General features: G+C 47.2%; 1 protein-coding gene and 1 long non-coding RNA gene across 6 annotated transcripts in view; one reads left to right on the top strand and one right to left on the bottom strand.

Annotated features, from left to right (window-relative positions):
* ARHGEF2 (Rho/Rac guanine nucleotide exchange factor 2) overlaps positions 1–20,904 on the bottom strand; it is an 876,584-nt gene that overhangs the window by 574,809 nt on the left and 280,871 nt on the right. The gene's annotated exons all lie outside the window — the stretch shown is intronic.
* LOC144798903 (uncharacterized) lies at positions 243–756 on the top strand. Its single transcript, XR_013603695.1, has 3 exons — positions 243–314; positions 422–448; positions 633–756. It is a non-coding gene; the product is annotated as an uncharacterized LOC144798903 (long non-coding RNA).

Below are 20,904 nucleotides of genomic sequence, written 5' to 3'. Positions count from 1 at the left end.
GATAGTTTTTTATTCTTTATATTTTTCAACAGTTTTATTATTCTTTTTGACTATGCATTATAAACATCACGGCTACGTTTTTTCCCCGGTGAATGCCAAACTCGATTGGCACAAAATTGGACACACAAGTGCCCGACCTGAGAGCTATACGCGATAGTCTTTTTTCACTGGCCAGTAACACGTGATACCCCACATGACCGCCTTGTTTTTCAAAATAAGGAAAGCGCGGACTGACCCATTGGCAGCCGTCGCTATGTTGAACCGCTACGGCGAGACGAACAACGAACAGTAAACTGGATGTACCCTTGCACCAGGTTAGTTTTGATGAGAAAGACGCGGTCTCTCTGACTCGCGAGAACACGCTCCGCAATTGTTTTATCTTCAGGCCATAACCTAACAAGCACCCTCCCTATTCTTTTAGATTCGACACTTACATGAAGAAAGGCATGTAAGTAACCGTGTTTTTTTACCCCTGCACGCATATAAAACCCCTTACCCGTACACCAACTTCACGTGATTACACTGCATGTTTGACTTGTCTGCACTATTTTGCGCTGCACCTTTATAATGGAGATGTAACTCGCTTATGTTTTTTGAATGTAGTAAATGTTACCTCATTTTCGTTTTCACAGTGTCCATTTCCCTGATGAAGGGCATGACCTCATAATGCCCGAAATGCATTGGATATCATATTGTTGAATGACATTGCCTGTATTTCGAATATGTCAAGTGGTGAAAAGATGAAGAAAAAATAACCAAACATGAAAATAACCAATTAAAAAAGCTTTTGTTGACAAATAACAAACCAACAGAATGGAAATCTTTTCTTTCTAGAAAGATAATCTTATAGTGTGCCCAACAAAGGGATGACCCTAGAGATCCTCTAGGTTCACATTATAGCGTTTACTCATTCGACGCCATTGGACTCCTGGCGCCACCTTGTGGAGCACCTACAAAAACTAACCAGTAACCGTGCAATTTAAAAGGAACTTTTATCACATTTAAAAAAAGCTGTGCATCCGCCCAATCCTTAATTGTATTTAAATCTTAAGACATTTTTATCTGGGGCGAAACAAATCCTTAGAAGTGACATCAGGCGCCCCACAATACCTTTTGGTGGTGCTCATGTTGCCTTGATGAAGCCCTGTTTAGGGAGAAATGCGTTGGCTGCATGTGCACTTGATTCAAAACATTAAAATCGGGAGAGGAGTTGGCCTAACGGCTAGGGCGGTCGTCCTCGAATCTGGGGAACTGGGTTTGAGTCTCGGCAACGACGCTGAACATCCTGTGATTCTGGGAAAAGAACTTAATCTCCCCATGCCTAACATGAAACAAATGAATGTGTCCTCATGTAACGCAACTGGTGCTATATAAAGCGCCCTGATACCTGATTCAGGTCAAGTTTGCGCTATATAAAACTCCGTAAAAAAATGTTTACAAAAAAATAAAAGAAGAATTTTCTTTACCGAAGACTCAACACAAAATTCTTTTGACTGCTTAATTGTTTTTCTGTTGCTTCTCTTTTTCTTATGTCGTGTGCTGAAAATGCAGGTAAAAAAGGGCCTCGCTTACTCACGTTATTGTACTCACAATGCTTTTAAATCGGGCTTAGTGACTGCAAAACAACTTTTCACAATGTACAGAACTTACTTTTATGAGTCGGAAAAGTTGTTGTGAATCGTGAAAGGCTTTTGTGACCCTTTCTGTAGGAAAGGGCATGAAAGAGGGAATTTATCCTTTTTGAAAGTCGCAAAGTAATGTATCAGTGGTTTGTGACCATTGAAATGTTGTAATCTCTAAAATTGGTGTAGTAGGTGATTGCAAGAAAATTTTCCAGGATGTTTGGAAACATCAGGATGCTAGTTTCTGGTCCAGGGAGGAACTGGCCTGGCAGTCCGGGCTGGACTGTTGGCATGGGGAGCAGGGTCAAGATTGATTTGCATATGGCTGGCTCCAAACTGGAATGGCATCACATGCAAAACAAGCCTTTACAATGCAATGGTCTCGTCTTTGTTAAAGTTAGAGCTATTGGCATTGCTCATGACATTATTTTTGTTTTTAAAACATATAAATAAATGGCATTGTCATTTACAATGCCAATAGCTTAATCTCTCGCAAATGCGAAACCTATTGCATTTGCACCCACACACACAGAGCCACACACAGAGCCACACGCACCCACACACACAGAGCCACATGCACCCACACACACACACAGAGCCACACACAGAGCCACACGCACCCACACACAGAGTCACACGCACCCACACACACAGAGCCACACACACACAGCCACACACACACAGCCACACACACACACACACAGACAGAGCCACACACACACACACACACACACACAGCCACACACACACACAGGCAGCGCCACACAGACAGAGCCACACACACACACAGACAGCCACACACACAGAGCCACACACAGAGAGCCACACACAGAGAAACACACACACAGAGCCACACACACAGAGAGCCACACACACACACAGAGCCACACACACACACACACAGAGCCACACACAAACACACACAGAGCCACACACACACACAGAGCCACACACATACACACACACACACACACACACACAGAGCCACACACACAGAGCCACACACACAGATCCACACACACAGAACCATACACACAGAGCCACACACACACAGCCACACACACAGAGCCACAGCCACACACAGAGCCACACACACAGCCACACACACAGCCACAGAGACACACACACACCCTCACTCCGGGGACTCTCATTATTTACAAATGGGTTATTCGAGGCCCCCACCAACTCCCAGAGCTCACCCGTATCTTCCCTCAGTCCAGGTCAGCCACACGCCCATCTCTGCCCAGTAACGTCACAGGGAACAGAGGCAAGAAAAGCAAGCACAACCAGGGAACAGAGGCAAGAAAAGCGAGCACAACCAGGGAACAGAGGCAAGAAAAAACCAGCACAAGCAGGAAACAGAGGCACTAAAAACGATCCCAAGCAGTTAAGAGAGGCAAGAAAAAACGATCATAACCAGGAAACAGAGGCAAGAAAAAACGATCACAACCAGGGAACAGAGGCAAGAAAAAACTATCACAACCAGGTAACAAAGGCACTAAAATTGATCACAACCAGGGAACAGAGGCACTAAAAACGATCACAACCAGGGAACGGAGGCACTAAAAACAATCACAAGGGCTGCCTTAATAGTGCACACGATTTGGCTACTATGTACACAGGGACCTGGTGGAGATTGTGGCAGTAATGTCCAGACTGTAGTACATACCTGGTAAAGGTTATCTTGCCCGTACTATACTGCCCCACCAGCAACACCATGGGCTTGTTCTCGAAGTCGGCCTCCTCCAGGGCGGGTGAATGGAACTCATGGAAGCGGTAATGTTCCTCCAGTGGCAGCAGCTTCCCATTGTATAGCGACTTCAAACCGCCCGTCACCGCCTGAAGCACGTCGGGCTTCTCCCCGCTCTCCTTATTCATCCAGCTGAACATGGTTCCTGTTTGCGCGCCCCTCTACCCCTTTCAACCGCAGAAACCGTCACTCGGAGCTGGGCCGCACTTAGCGCGCGCCGCCTGCTAGGTCCACAGCCAGAGTCACGCGCACACGCCCAGCGATGAGCCCTGCACCCGGCTGTACCAGGAAGCGCTGACGTAAGCAGTCACCACGCCTCCCCAGGCCATACCGTGGTTCCCGTCCATACCAGCCCATGGTACGTCACCGCCCACAAACCACATGCAGGCTCGCATTTCCACCACGTCACTTGTCACACCAGCCTGCATGTTCACTGTGACCAACACCGCATCCCAATGACAATAGCTTAATCTCTTGCAAATGCCACACACAAACACACAGACCCACTCACACACACACACACACACACACACACACCCACACAGACCCACACAGAGCCACACACACACGGACCCACACAGAGCCACACACAAACACACACACCCACACACAAACACACAGACCCGCACACACACAAACACACAGACCCAGACACACAAAAACACACAGACTCACACAGAGACACCGACACATAGACACCCACACACAGACACCCACACAGACACCCACACACAGACACCCACACACAGACACCCACACAGACACCCACACACAGACACCCCCAGAGCCCTACACACACCCACAGAGCTCTACACACACACACAGAGCCCCACACACACACACAGAGCCCCACACACACGCGCCGTGGGAAACAGGAGCAGAGGAGGCTCTGGATCGCTGGGACTCTGCCGAGCTGAAGGGGGTGTGACCCAGGCGGGAGCCGGGGAAGAAGTTGGCCGGCGGTGGAGGATAACCAAGGCTGCTGGAGAAGGTGCCCGCCACCCGTGGAGCATCAGCGCTGGGGCTGCTTGTCTGCCTCTCAGTGGCTGAGAGTGGATCGCAGTTTCTGGCGCACTCCTGTGATTTCAGCACCCCGCGAGTGAGCAATGTGTGAGCCCCTGGGCATGGCTTCATCTTCTAGTTCCCGGGGGTGGCAGCGCTCATTCCGCAGCTGAGGGGCTCGTCCTGCATCACCCTCAGCAGTTAACTCAGCTGCTGAGTGACGGCACCACACCCGTTATTTCCACTGGGAGCATTTGCGGGACCGGAGTGTTAGATGAGGTGTGACCCCGGCCGTGGCTGCCTCAGCTGCTGCTGCACGGAAACTGCAGCCCTTCCCACAGAGAGCAGCCACGTCCTTCCTCCTCCCTCGATGCAGACAGAGCCAAAATGGCGGTTCTCCCCCCGAGTGCCCCTAGTTTCCATTCAGTCTCGGAGCGTTGTACTGCGCAGACAAGGTAGGCCGCTCGCCAATTCACACTACACTAGTAGGCCCCCCGTAGCTCCTGGTGACTGCTTCAGTAGCCGGCGCCACCCACGCTCCCTTGAAGTTCTTCCGTTCCTGATCCGGCACATCCCGCAGCCGCACCGCGCCCCGGGATTTCGTCTGCCACAAGCGAGCCCACACCTGGTCACCAATACTCAGGGCCTCTGTAATCGGGCGCCCCTGCACCGATTCGCACTTCTTCTCGGGTCCCGGACTCACACCCCGGGAAAGCCCTCAAAATGGCGGAACACTCAGTTCCTCAGTTCAGCAGCCTACAGTGTCTCCAGTCCCAGAACAGCCCTCTGTTGTCCTCCGCGAGCCTCCTTGCATCCGCTAGCGACACAGGCCCCCCAGCCGTCTCTCTGCCTCCAGTGCTTACTTGCAGTGCAGTCCCGGCGGGCGGGTCCCCTCAGTCGGCATGGCTTGCAGCTCCCACTCAGCACCTCCCAAGGAGCGGCTTCAAAATCCCTTCTGGCGCCACCCCTCACGATCCGTTGCAGTCCACCGTCCTCCGGTGTTCCATCCCGCAGCTATCTTCGGCAGTCAAACAGGCATCAGAACACTCTCATCAGCGCCATTTTGGGGGAATCCAGAACAGGCTTCCACTTCTTCGTGTTTTCTCAGTTGCTTGCAGACGGGCAGCAGGTGTCTGTAAGCCCCGTCCTTTTCGGATTGGGGGGTGTGTTTTTCTTTAGAGAAAGAAACAAAAAACACGCCCCTCAATCCGAAAAGGACGGGGCTTACAGCGAAAAGAGATCGTCTTCTCCAATGGCTGGCCGCCGTTTAGGAGGCCAGCCAATGGAGAAGAGGGGCGGGTTTAAGCCTCTCTACTCTGAGACATAAGATCTCACCAGCGAGACTGCGCATGCGCAGCCTACGCTAGCCGAGACCTAAAAACGATGGATATAAACCAGAACTGTTACTGCGGGTGAATGTTTGATTTGTTCAGCATGCCTTCCATCATCTGTTCATTCTGCACTTGTCGCCTTAAATGAGAAGGGTATGCCCAGATGTATGTCCCGAGCTTGTTATGCCACCGGATTCAATCTAGTCTAGCTGATGAGGGGTGATACCCCGAAACCGGTCCCAGGATGCTTGTCTCTGGTCCAGTGCAGCATAATTTACAGAAGGGGCCCTTTACACTCTTAGATTTCCGAAACAGGTTCAGTGCCGGGGGAATAAGGTACGAATAAACAACAAAGGGGACCTACCAGCCTGAAATTACTTTCACAAAGGAAAATATCCTACTAGAACAAATCCAGATCACACTCTATACTTTAACATATTTCTTACATACATTTATTCACATTTGCACATTAATGTAAACAATTTATCATGAATTTCATCTGTTGTTGAACTGAGCAGGTTTATTTTCATCATTTAAAAACATTTTTTTCATAAAACCATACAACCCCATTTATCCTTTCTATTTCATACTCTCCTCTGACATACCATTCATACCACATACCACACACTCATCATACAGCATTCCGGAAGAAACAACATCCTCCATTTACCGGTGGAATCTATTTTCCTTTATCCTTCTGTTGTAGTGGCCCTAGACTGGACACACCAACAGTCAACACACGTTTCGGTGGTTCTATATTTACTCTACCACCTTCTCCAAAATCATATAAGACTTTAAATATCTATACAACATATTAGCAGGACAAATAGGGAAATATTTCTTGTATTGCAAAATATTTTTTCTTCGTATCAAAAAGTGTAGGAAGGTAGGATCATTCTGCATGGTTACTCCTACTTTTTGCCTGGTGCTAAGCTGAATTTTGACTAGTCTGACTGGGATCCTGCTAATCAGGACACATGTCTATATGCTTTCTCCATAAACTGATGTCTTCAGTACTTAGGTACATCTCAGATTGGATACCGGGGTACCCTTATAAGTCCCTAGTATATGGTACTAAGACACCCAGGGCATAGGTACCCCAGAGGGCTCCCATGGACTGACACATGTATTAATCCATCTATTCAAAATGGAACTACAGGCATACCATTGCAGCCTGTGTAAGCTGGTGCTAGCACAACTTGCTAAAGATATAGGTTTCCTATATCTAGGGTCACTGCACTTAAAACCTATATGTCACCCCCATAACAGGCCTTTGCAATCCTGAAGGCAGGGTGCTTGGTTCTAAGTGGGAGGGCATCAGCAGGACACCCCTACAGCCTACGGAGTCCATTCTCCCGGGTTGCCAGTGAATCAGCCATATACTATATAGAGGGGCACCGCGTAATTACGCATTGACCATCGCGAAAACGGCTGCTGTAACAAATCTCATTATGTTTGGTATCAAACATGTCGGAATCATACCCCACACAAGTAAACGGTGTGGGAGGTATGGTTCCAAGCACTAGAAAAGCTCTCCGTTAGGCTCTTAATGTTCCCCGTGCAAACCTTCTAGACCCGGATAGCACAAAATGGTTGCTGCCAACCAGAGACACATTTCTGCCCTCCTGCTGCTGAGCCAAGCTTGAGCAGAGGAAGGTGGAACAATAGGCATCCTGTCACAGGGAGGTGTGACCACCTCCCAGACAGTATTTAGTGTATAGGGGCCAGGTGGGTGCACTTGCCAGTGCCAGAAAGTCTGAATGAGGAGCACACTTGGTGTACCCATGCAATGTCCAGTCCCGCCCGGCATGAAAATGGACAAATGACATGGGAGTAACCTCCCTTCTGTCCAGACCCTCCCCTGGGAGGGTCCCCTGAACCTTTTCAACCCTTTCCCTAGGGTACTTAAGAGCTCACATGGGTGTAGGTCTCTAGATTCGTCGTGGGATAAGATTCAGATCAGACACCACTGCACTTCTACCGTCTGGGCACTCTGGACTTCGCTGGACTTCGTTTGGGCCTGACTTCATCTCCCTTCCAGTGTGCTGCATCGTCTGTGCTGGTGCATCATACAGGAACCTTCCAAGGACTGTGAAGCATCAAAGACACATGAAGAAATCTCCTTTGGAGTGAAGGAGTCACTCCCCTGCATTCGCAGGCACCGCAACTAAGTCAACCGGTCTGCAGATCCTGAGCTTCTCCGGACTCCTTGGGTTCTGCAACACAGGTGGTGGTTTCCACAGCTCCTGAGGCCTGCCCTGTCCTCTCACCAAGTTTGAGGCCAGTATCCCTCGTGGGGGTTGCAATAATCGAACCCCTGTGCACCGCATCCAACTTGCTGTTGCCAAGGCTTGTTGGCTTCCTTCCAAGAATATCCTTGGGCTCCAAGTAGCCCCAACCTCGAGCACCTCCAGTGGCCAGAATCTTCAGCCACACCACATTGTGTACATCATGGCCTGCATCTTTTGGAGAGCTACTTGAGGTCCTCCCACGACTCCTGCCCGTGGGTCCACTTGAGTGTCACACTTGTTTCTTTTGTGCTCCCCTGATTGTTCAGGGACTGCCCTGACTCTCCTGCTGTTGGTGAGTCTCCTGGACCTTGTATGTCCCGACATTGGTCTTTCTTTGACTCCTGCATTGGTTGCATTTGCCAAGGCTTGTTGGTGCTCCTGCTGGACACCGACCCCATAGCACTCTACATTCTTCATGGGACAGCTAGTGCATGGCTCCTGGTCCTCCTCAGCATCGCCTGGTCCTCACAGCTGCAGAGTCATGGTCATCGTCCGCCATCCTGCAACACCCGATATCGGAGGGCTTTCGTCTTTCCAGTCTCCTGGTCACTCCAGAGTGACATAGATTCTGTCCCCTCTGCTTGCAGGTACCTCTCATCAAGAATCCATCCTCGGATTCCACCGGACACTTCACCCTTCTTCCACTGCAGCACTTTCCTGAAGCTTTCTAATTTTGTGTAAGACCTCTTAAATCACCATAAGGTTTGTCTGGACTGGTACAAGATGCCCACTTACATAAGAGGACATCATATACCAGGCCAGCTTCTCACAAAAAGGATATGAATAATCTCAACTGCTATAGTGTGAGCCTTCTCAAAAGGAATGGAATATTCACCATGGATTTCACTTTCTCATAATCCACATCAAAACCGGCCCAATGGAGAGGATGGGCATCCTATTGTTGGTTCGTATCCAGCTTGTCGACATCTTCTTTAGCACTTAGTATGTCAACCCAGAAAACGAGATTCTTATATCACCCAAACGTGCCCGTGATTTATAAGCATTGTTTTTATTGCAACTGCTGTCTCCACCTTCTTCCACACACGAACCTGCTTTCTCCAGGGAGCAACTGGCCTGGCAGCTTGGCTGGACTGCTCCTATGGAGAGCAGGGTCAAGACTGATTTGCATATGGCTGGGTCAAACCTGGAATAACATGGTGTGCAAAAAAAACGATGGTCATCGTCCGCCATCCTGCAACACCCGATATCGGAGGGCTTTCGTCTTTCCAGTCTCCTGGTCACTCCAGAGTGACATAGATTCTGTCCCCTCTGCTTGCAGGTACCTCTCATCAAGAATCCATCCTCGGATTCCACCGGACAATTCTCCCTTTTTCCACAGCAGCACTTTCCTGAAGCTTTCTAATTTTGTGTAAGACCTCTTAAATCACCATAAGGTTTGTCTGGACTGGTACAAGATGCCCACTTACATAAGAGGACATCATATACCAGGCCAGCTTCTCACAAAAAGGATATGAATAATCTCAACTGCTATAGTGTGAGCCTTCTCAAAAGGAATGGAATATTCACCATGGATTTCACTTTCTCATAATCCACATCAAAACCGGCCCAATGGAGAGGATGGGCATCCTATTGTTGGTTCGTATCCAGCTTGTCGACATCTTCTTTAGCACTTAGTATGTCAACCCAGAAAACGAGATTCTTATATCACCCAAACGTGCCCGTGATTTATAAGCATTGTTTTTATTGCAACTGCTGTCTCCACCTTCTTCCACACACAAACCTACTTTCTCCAGGGAGCAACTGGCCTGGCAGCTTGGCTGGACTGCTCCTATGGAGAGCAGGGTCAAGACTGATTTGCATATGGCTGGGTCAAACCTGGAATAACACGGTGTGCAAAAAAAACGATGGATTTAACACAGATTTGTGACTGGGGTGATTGTTTGATTTGTTCAGCATTCCACCAATCATCTGTTCTTTTTCCATAACTGGTGAACACAGCTGCTGGAAATTAGATTGATAAATTCCCCTGCATAATCAGTAAGAGGGTCTTTTCATCTTGCACCTCCCCCCTCATTCCCTCTGTGGCTTTCACCAGAGATGAGCTTGTGAATGTCACTTTGGATGGGCTAAAAAGGTTGTTTGTCACCATATCTGCCCAGCAAATAGTTATTTTGTTGGTAAATATACCGTTACATAGACAAAATGAATATGAAGACGGTGCAGTACATTAGGTTCTGAGTCTACAGAACTGACAAATGTGCTCTTGAAAGTTACTGCATTTCAAGCTGGGCCACTGGAATTATGTGGTAATGAAGGCCCAAATTCTCTTACAACATCGACTAAATGATGTGGCAAGAAAAGGCAAAATATTTAGCACAATGCAGGTGCCTTCTGTGGCAGTATTACTTCAGTGTTTTGTCTGTTAAGCACAGATTACTGACTGACCAAACGTTTTGCCACAAAAAGTACAAGTTGTACACCTAAAAACAGTATTCAGCAACTGAAAGGTGACAAGTTAATCTTTGCAAATGTGTTACCACTACAATGCACCACGGGCGTGCTGTTACAAACGAAAGGACTGGGCTATTCCTGGGGTATGTGTGCAGGTCACTGGGGTGTGGATATGAAATGGTGGTTAAATGGTAACCTACCAGTGGGTAGCCATTTTGTTGGATATACTGGCCTCACACACCTTTGCAGGTGTCATGCTTCATCATAGGCAATGCTCCTCGTTGGGTAGGCAGTGCATTTCCCAACGGGCAACACCTCAAAGAGGGGCTCTTTGGCGGAGATCTTTTTATCCAACTGCCCATGGGTGAAGTGTGGGTGAGGGGCCAGAATGTTGTAGACGGAAATGTGAATTAAAATGAAGCAAGGGTACCGGAAACAACTTTATTCGGGTGGTCCCACGCCTCAACTAAAAACAGTAGTTAGTCTGGGAGGTCTGGAAAGTAATGTTTTCCGCGCTCAAGACTACACTAACAAGTGTAGATAGTGGTCGACATTTTTCTCGCTGGGGGTGCATTCACCAGCGATTCATCAGGACCTATCAAAAAGTACTCGCGGTCTACAATTTAGCTGATCTATCTAGGTATCAGTGTTAAATTCATAATTGGGAATGAAGTACCTGCATATACATTGTTCCTTGCCTGAATTTGGAGACAAAAAGGAGAAGAATGGGGATTACATATTAGAAGCAGGTACGGTACAGTGAACCGCACGCATTGTGACCTGGTGCACACAGTGGCATGCTAGTGAGGGTGCCTACTAGCATGAAGTAGAAAGTAAAATCACACAAGTGAGTCATCTCCACAGGGAGCAATGGTGAGTGACATGCTCTAGTGGAGAAGTTAAAACATATCTTGTAACCTTAAAAACATTAGGATCAGCAGCATTTTATCTTAATGGGTCTTGTGCGTGCTGTCTAAAGTATTTTTTGATCCACCTGCAAAAAGAAACCATTTTTTGTTCAATTCTCCACATTAAGTAGGAGATGGTGAATTGCATAATTGTAGTGGCCGGGCTCTAAGGTATTTGTAGTGAATTTTATGGTTAATAAAAGTGTATATCTCCCTTGTAAATGCACAATTGATCAGATGTACCAGTACCAGCTCAACCAGTTTGCCCTTGCCAGAGGAATGTGTTCAGACTTCATCTCTGTCCTTGGTTTCGTAGCTCTTTCAGGGCAGGACTGGCCATAGCGGGCCCCGGGCAATCCCCTGGTGTGCCTCATGGGTGGGGGCCGGTTTTGGGCCCCTGGGGGCCATTTTTGTTACAGGGCCGTTTTTGCAGCATAGCTGCAAAATCGGCCCTGTACCAAAATCGTCCGAAAACCGGCCCTGGCAAAGAGCTCGGCGGCACCTCCAACCCCCACGAGTGGGGTGGGGGGCCAACGGAGCACTTTGCCAGGGCCGGTTGTGGTTCCCAGTCCGGTCCTGAGCTATTTTACTCCAATGAGTCCACTATTGCCCTTCCTACAAGTTAAGAACTCTCGATTTCGTTCCAATGGTGCGTTCCTTTAATCGTCTTTCCCGCCTTTGTTCCTCAGGCATCCTGGATGTTCCAGAGAGAGCGCACTTGCGCTCCATTGAGTCTAGAACGTGCGCAGGGATTGGTCAACAAGGCCAGGGCGGGCTGGCCATAGTGGGCCCCCGGGGGTTTACCCATTGGGCATGAAGGGTGAGGGCCGGTTTAGGCCAGTGGGTGGGGGGGGTTATGTTTTACCTCCCCCTTGTAACCGCGCAGCAGCAGTGTTCCTGCCAGCCGCCCCCCTCCTCCGGGCCGGTTGGACATAATTGCCAGGGCTGGTTTGCAATCCCAGTCCGGCCCTGAATGAGGCCTGGTCTTTCTGGAGGCAAGGTTCAGGAGCAGGAGACAGGTTACTTGTGCACCTCTTCGGGGAACCAGTGTATAGCACACGCAGGTGGCATAAAGCAAAGTCATCTCGAGAATTAATTTGCTGCCAGGTCCTGTCCCTGTGATTTTCATTGTTGTGCATTGTGATGCTTGAGTGCGGTTTGTAAACTGTCAAAGGGGATGGAAATCATACAACTCAATGTAAATGAGGCTGAAATAAAGAACTATATTCAGTGACCATATTTTCCCACCAAAAACCGGGACGTTCCACAAAAATAGAAGTAGGACTACAATTGTGCCTCACCAACGATCAAAGAATAATTTGAGCGCACCTATCAACACAAAAAAACACAAACAACGTAGCACAAGGGGAATGAAATGCAACTTTTACCACACAGATTCTTCTGTGTAAACTGCAATTATTTCTGCTCAGGACTCGAACCTAATTATACTTTAGAACAGATGAATACTTGCAGGGCTTTGAGTAGGGGTACACGCGGGTGGACGGCGTCCACCCACTTTTTTCACAGGGTGAACGCTGTCCACCCTGCCAAGCATTTGGGCCCCAATGAATAATGTGCTGAACTCGTCCCAGTGTAATTTCCAAACACCAGGACATTTTCAGCAGCGCCTGCACGTTGTCTGCTTTCCATCTGCAACACGCAACAACGTGCAGGCGGGGAAGGGCTTTCTTATTTAAGCCTTCTGCTGGGTCCATAACAAAGGCCGAATTTGAGGGGTCATCAGGCCTCCTTTTGTGTGAGTCGCTTGGCTGGGAGCAGTCAGGAGCTTCACACCTGAAGCAAATGAAGCGGAGGGGAAACAAAGGCTCACACCTTGTTAGCACTTCAAACATACTTAAGACAGGCAGCTTTTCACTCTGTTCAGTTCCTGTTTAGGAGATATGCATGCACTGTAAGAATATCAGATGTGTTGGTCTTTCCCAGTATTTATACAAAGCAAATTGCATTTATATTGAGCTTACTTTCCCTGAGGAGGCGTTGAAATAATTTAAGTACCACTCTTTTGTCTTGTATAGCCCTACTCATTCCAATGCAGGGTGTCAGAGCACTTTACATCAACACGTGCATATTACATGTACAATAAATTATATAAGTTTGTAAATGAATGTACAGGATGTGTTACATAAAAGTGGGGGATTGCAAGGTGTAGAAGTCACATATAATCTTCCAGAGCTCACTGTGCTATTATCCACGCAATGCGCTCAAACGTACACATGATAGAACTGCTAAACATATATGTGAGGGCTTTAGAGCTGATCTCACTTCTTGTGATGCCACTTCCTTTAAAGTCGTGGCTTGTGATGGCACTTTCGAAGATGTCAATTCCTGTGATGCCATGTGTGATGTCATGCGCCATGATGTTGTGCGCCGTGATGTCACGCGCCGTGATGTCACTAGCATACTGCCTAACTAGGTTAGTCCCGCCACTTCTTTTTTTAGGACTTGTGCCCTGTATACTTGCCTTGCCCTGTGTTCAGTCGACCCTCTCTGAAAACTGGAATATGTGCAATGTTTATTGAAAATTACTGGGGTAGTTATTGGAAACCAGAACTGTCCCGGCAAAATGGCTCTATGAGACTCAACAGCTGGAGTGGGAAGTTTTGCACGGCCAAATTAAAGTTGAGCACCCTAAAGCTTACAATAGCGCGTCACCTCTACTTACCTGGAAAATGATGGTAGAAAACAAACAATCTGCCTGGGGCAGGTAATGGACTATTGACCATCCAGCTGAACAAAAACACCAATGGCCTTCCGAGCTCACTACATACACACGGCACACTACAAAGCTCTTTAGCAGCATCAAACTCTATTTACTTCCACTTTAACCAACAAGAACCATTACAGGACAATGTACAATTCAGCACCAACCATACCCGAGCAAACCCGAAAAGTCAACCATGCACTATGGATGCATGGTGCTGTCATATTAGCTCAGCGCTATGATGCTGTGCTAATGACAGAAGCGCTTTACAAATGATCTTAACATTGAACACACCCATCCTTTTTTTAAACACTTTATGTTTTATTTTAACAAATAAAGTACCGTACATGTTCAACATATAATTGTCACATGTTGTACATTACTTTCCATCCCTGCTTACAGAGCATGTTACACAGAGGGCCGGCACACATCCATCCTTAACTTGGTCAGGGAACGTCTTTCCCAACACAAAAATTATGAACTGATTGCTTTTAACTAGTGGACACGTAAGCCTGCTACTTAAGTAAGAAAGTAAAAAGAAAAACCCAGACTTTGTGGGAGTCAGAGGTACGATTTACGTTATATATGGGAAACAAGGCTGGAACAGATCCTTGCAAAAAGAGTAGAACACATCACAACAAAGGCTGCCACTCCACTGCGCCCATAAATCGTAAGAACAACTTTGGCTCGGGTTGAATTCTTAAGTGGGTGATCTGTGGAGTGTGGCAGGGTTTACAGGGGCTACAGTACATCATTCCTTGGCTGACGCCACAACAATCGTGGCACAGTCAAGTGAGCTAAACATTAAACCACAACACCTGCAGCGATCTGCAGGTCACGAGTGAGAAACAGAGCCGTGCTCCATCAACCTGCCAACCCTTCAAGGGGGGTAAACTGGCAACCGCAATGCTGCAATATAATAACACCTGTATATAGTGTGCTTAGAAAAAGTTATGAAGCGCTATTTAAAAAATAAAACAAGTTGCTCTTAACCAACCACCATAATGGGACTCAAGGGCCTCTTTCTTAAGGATGAATCATCTGTGCATCCTGACCCAGCTAGAATGCCTGGTTACTCCCCGGTAATCTTCATTACTCTGAGTCCTGGTCTTCCGGTTCCACTAATTATCAATGAGCAGCTCGTCTGCTACTGCAAAAACCTATTACCTAGCAATGGTCAAACACATCCCCCAGTATGATGCTGCCCACCCGGCATGCATAAAAGAGGAAATGCATCACCACGACAGGCTGAGAATATCAAAGAAACGCAAGAAAAAGACAAACACAAAACAATCACCAGAAAAAGAGAGGGTGGGACGGGCTCAGGAATGGAACGGGAAGTCGAAGACTCGGAGTACTGAAGATTACTGGTGAGTAACCAGGTATTACCTCCTTGTCCATCTTCCTGTCATATTCCTTATCAATGACCCCATACCCAAGCACATGGTGATTGAAAAACAAAGACCAGAAAGATGCAGCAAAAACCAACAGGTCAGTTTAATGACAGAAGAAAAACACTAGAAATCATTTACAGCAGATAAAACATGAGCGCCAAAAGCAGCAGAAGCCGTCGTCCCCACTGAAGACGGTAATGGGAAATAAAAGTGTGGGGAGAGACCCATGTAATAGCATTACAGATAGCACATAATGATGCACCCTTAAACATGGCCCAGGATGAGGACCCCCCCTCCCCGAGTGGAACGCCTGTGGACAGAAGAAGGGAGAGGACAACGAGCAGCCTTGTAGGACAAGAGAACTGCACACTGCACCCATCAAGTCAAAGTGGACAAGGAAGGCTTAGGGCTCATCCCAGAGAGACCGTAAGTAACAAATAAGGAATCCACCTTCCGAAAATCAGGGGTAGGATCCAGGTACATGTAAAGGGTCCGCAGCACAGCCAGAGCATGGACAACCTCCTGCTCGGGTGAAGATGTCAGGAAAAAAGACAGGAAGGACAATATCCTAATGACAGTGGAAGATAGACAAGACCTTTGGCAGAAAAAAACTGACTAGGATGCAACATCACCTTGTCTGGGCAAAAACGTAAGAATAAAACCACTTACCCGACCTTGCTAGGAAATCCGACTACAGCTCAGAAAAAAAAAAGAACAGGCTGGTGTGGTGATGCACTTCCCCCTGTATATGCATGCCAGGTAAGCAGTGCCACATTGGGGGAAGTGTTTGACCTTTGCTAGGTAATAGGTTTCTGCAGGAGCAGACAAGCTGCTCATTGGGACAGGAAGACGGGCGAGGAGGTACTGAATGCATGAGGTACCTACACAGTACAACTCTGCAAGCTGATCCACCTCAAGGTGCTTCTTGCTCCAGAAGAGGCAGGAGCAGAACCTTAGAGTAGACACGAAAGTTTTCCTGTGAATGTAAACCTCTCCTGAGCTGAGATGCAATGATGAAAGAAGAAATGGTGGCGATGAGATCAGCGTTTTCCAGCCACAGGACGCCTTCTCCTTGGTAAGAGACATAAAGGGCCACATTACGAGCTGCTGATAGTCTAGGATGGGAGGAATAACCTAATGCACCAGGCCTGTGAGGATTCAGGGACATAACACAGGCTCTGCAGCCCCTGCGCTGCCGTGGGAGGCAACCCTTCAGGGGTGGAATCCTCACAGAGCCCCTATTCAGCCAATGCAAACGAATATCTATGCGATATGGGACACTCAGGAGCCACATTTTTCAAGGGTCCTCTTCATTTTGCACTATGTCACTGTGGGGATTACCGGTTATGCTGTAATTGTGGGCTGGGCGTTTATCCCACTGGAATCGTTCTGCCCAAAGCAGCCAAAATCTTCCTGTGACAATGATGTCAAGAATGAGGAATTACTGGGCGGAACTCTTGCAGTTAACCCAGCGTTCCCGGTAATTCCCCATTTCTTAGTTGACTCTCAAAGTTCAATTCATATTGGTGGGGTTTTTCACTCCCCCCCCCAAACACATTGGTACTTACTGCCAGGTAACAGAAACTTTGAAGTTGGGACTTCGGCTTTATAAGGTCATCTGGGGGACCAATATCCAAGGACCCTAGTTTTACCCTACAAGGTCAAGTGTTGCCCACACGTTACGGTAATGATGGAGGCAAAATATTCACATAGAGAGACAACGCCCTGTCAGGCCATGGTACACTGGCTTGGCGTGTGACCGCTGAACTTATCAGAATATCCCATGTCACCCGGGGCACTATATCACAGCCCGGTTTATGCTTCCGCAATCCACTGTTATGTAGCGCTGTATTACAAATTGTGGACTAGAGGACCACAGCTCCCAAAATGCATTGCACCAATAAATGGCTATCCAGACAGGAATTCGGTGTACTGTATGAAGCAGACTCCTCGGATAACATCTAATGCTGTGTAGTGGATTGCAAAGCTGCCTGGCCTTCTTTCTACCCAGTGGCTTTTTTCCACCACTCCACACTTCCGGTCTCTCTATCTCGCTTTTGCTGTTTTTTTCTAATCATCCCTTCTCTCTCCATTTGCCACTGTTTTCATATTGCACTCTTCTTCCGGGTTGCTCCGTTTGCTACACTTCTTACTCTTGTTGTGAGTAAAACTTTGGGCTTGAACTCCCGAACTGAGCCACTGTATCCATCACCGGCAGCAGTTAAGCACTGGTAAAAGCTATAAACCCGGCCCAGTTACTGCGTTCATCACACCACTGCCGCCCATTAGCATTTTCATTGCATTTATGTTTAGCAGGCCTTTAGTAATCATTTTTGTTTCCAGAAAATTGAGGGTATGTTTTAGAGGACGCAACAATGGAACATTTCAAAATGCCTGCTTCACATATAGTAAATTTTGGCATGAGTTGAAAAATTGCCAGTTGTAAACTGTGGGAATTCCACTCTGCTGGACATGCTATTGTTACTGCCAAGAAGCAGTGGTTAAGCCATTGAAACAAAAGTGGAGGCGAATATGACATATATGCAGCAGATAATCCACAACGAACTCAGATGGTCACCTTCTGAAAATCGGCCATGAAAAGACAGAAAGGGCAAAAGAGAACAGGCTAAGAAGAATATCATGTTTTCTTGAATCCCATACATGTTGTTTCCTTGGGCTTAGGAGGGCCCATCCCATTGCTAATAACGTGTTCCTAATGCTAGGAATGGCCTTGGCTGATCTGTGGCTTTACCTTCCATGAAAATTTGCAAACAAAAGGATATTTTTGATACAAGCCATGTGTGGAACCCATAATTTGAAATAAAGAAAATTGATTAAGGAGCAAAAAATGGAATCTTGTACATAAATTATTGTTGGTTTAAATCAGTGCATCTCCAATTCTTTCCCAAAATTATTTTTGTGCTACCTTGGACAGCAGTAACTGACCTGGGCTCTGGTGGATGTGCACAAAGTTAAATGGCTATATAGACTATTGGATAGTGTGCTGATAGCAACAACACCTGCAGTTTGTAAATTAGCAACACAATAAAACTCCACTGAAAGGTTTGGCGTCCGCATTCGAAGCCATTCAATGGGGTTACCGTATGGCTCCCAGTTCTAAGTCCTTGGTCCTGATTGCGAGATAGGAAGTAAATTCCAGCCCCGGTTTAAACAGGGGGTGTGCAAGGATCAGAACAACGAGCCGTGCCGTTAAAGTATTTAGTTACAGGGTGGTGATGCAGTCCATACTAACCCTCTATTCAAAGACGGGCACATAGAAAATCTGCTTTGCTGGTGAACTGTCTCAGCTGCGTCGTCGCCACGTGCGATGTCCCGGTTCGGCCGCCATCTATTCGTATCTATATACCGCACGGAATGACAACGGCCGCCATTATCTCGCTGCCAAGGCGCCCGCGACGGCTGCACGTGCTCACAATGAGAGGCCTTTCAACCCTATGACCTGCTGGGGCAACGCAGAGAGTCCCCAGTGTGTGGATCAATGGGGCATTGAAAGAAGAATATCCTCACATTCTGAAGGGGCCACCACCTGACGTCATCCAGAAAAATTCACATTCATTATTTTCTGGATGTTACTGGAAGGTTAAGGCAAAATCTGAGCATTTAACCTGTCTGATGAATGCCAACAAACTCCGTTTTTATTTTTTTATCGATGCCTTTAATAGAAGGAAAGTAACAGACCACTTTTTAGGTTGAATCCTACCAGACAGCACAGCCGTCTGGTTGCTTAAGACTACAGGGGTACATTCTGAAAGCGAACCCAAGAAGGCATTCCACCCTTTGCTTACCATTGGCGTTGTGGTTTGTAACTCACATTTGCTTACTTTCCGTTTGCTGACTTTGTTTTAGGTTGCCCACAAAGTCTTTGTCCCTTCTGTGGAGCATAGCCCGTTTACTGTATTCTTCCACGAGCGCTCACTTTCTGTAAACAAGCCTTTAAATGTTGTTCATATCTTGTCATGTTTGCTGTGCTTCAAAGCCAGAGTTCAAATATCAGGCTCTGTCTTCCGAGCCAGCTTGGTGTTTACTTTTCTTTCTCTGTCTTCAAAGTGAGAGGATTTATCTGACAATTGGTGGGTGTGAAAGGAAAGGCCCTTCTCTAGAGCACACCATTTTACTGTCTGTAAATGACCTGTGCAAATATTTCAGAAGATATTAAAATTAAGAAAGCACAAATGGAACACTTTGTTTTGTAATTCTGAAGTGTGCTAGAAACAAATACTTTAATATGATCAAAACAATGTAGTGCATTCGGTGATGCCATTTCCACACATTATCATTTGCGTGCTCTATAGTTTTATTTGTAAAACTGTATGTCTGTGCAAACGTAATGGTTATTTAAATTGAAAATACTTTGACTGTAATGGCAGTGAACTACCACACCATGCATACTCCAACCGACGCCACACCACTCCACACTACTCTGCTACACCTTATGCCCCTCCATTCTATGTCACTCTACACCCCTCCACTCTATTCCCCTCCATTCTATGTCTCTCTATGCTCCTCCACTCTATGCCACTCTACTCCTCGTCAGTCTATGCCACTTTACTCCACTCTATGCCACTCCACTCAATTCCACTCTTCATGCTGCTCTACTCTACTCTATGACACTCCACTCTATGCCACTCTACTTCAGTTTACTCTCACTCTACTCTACGCCATGCCACTCGATGCAGCTCTACTCCCCTCTATGGCAACTCCACACAACCATACTCCACTCTATGTCACTCTACTCCATGCTACTTTGTGCCACCCTACTTCACTCCACTCTATGCCATTCCATATCACTCCACTCTATACCACTCTACTCCTCCCCACACCACCCTACAACCCTCCACTCTATGCTACTCCATGACACTATCCACCCCTCTACTCTACAACACTCTACTCCACTCTATGTCCCTCCAGTCTATGTCTCTCTATGCTCTTTCACTCTATGCCACTCTATCCCACTCTACTCCTCGTCAGTCTATGCAACTCTACTCCACTCAATTCCACCCTACATACTGCTCTAACACACTCCCCTCTACTGTATGACACTCCACCCTATGACACTCCATTCCACACCACTCTAAGCCCTCCACTCTATGCCACTCTACTCCTCGTCAGTCTATGCTACTTTACTCCACTCTATGCCACTCCACTCAATTCCACTCTACATGCTGCTCTACTCTACTCTATGACACTCCACTCTATGCCACCCTACTTCAGTCCACTCTACTCTACGCCATGCCACTCTATGCAGCTCTACTTCACTCTACAGCAACTCCACGCCACCATACTCCACTCTATGCCACTCTACTCCATGCTTTGTGCCACCCTACTTCATTCCACTCTTTGCCGTTCAATGCCACTCTATACCACTCTACTCCTCCCCATACAACCCTACACTCTATGGTACTCCACAACACTCTACGCCCCTATACTCTACAACATTCTACTCCACTCCAT

Source organism: Lissotriton helveticus, chromosome 12 (assembly GCF_964261635.1).
Source record: "Lissotriton helveticus chromosome 12, aLisHel1.1, whole genome shotgun sequence".
In the NCBI taxonomy this organism is placed as follows: domain Eukaryota; kingdom Metazoa; phylum Chordata; class Amphibia; order Caudata; family Salamandridae; genus Lissotriton; species Lissotriton helveticus.
The sequence above is the reverse complement of the archived record's forward strand: the minus strand, read 5'-3'. Positions and strand labels throughout refer to the sequence as shown.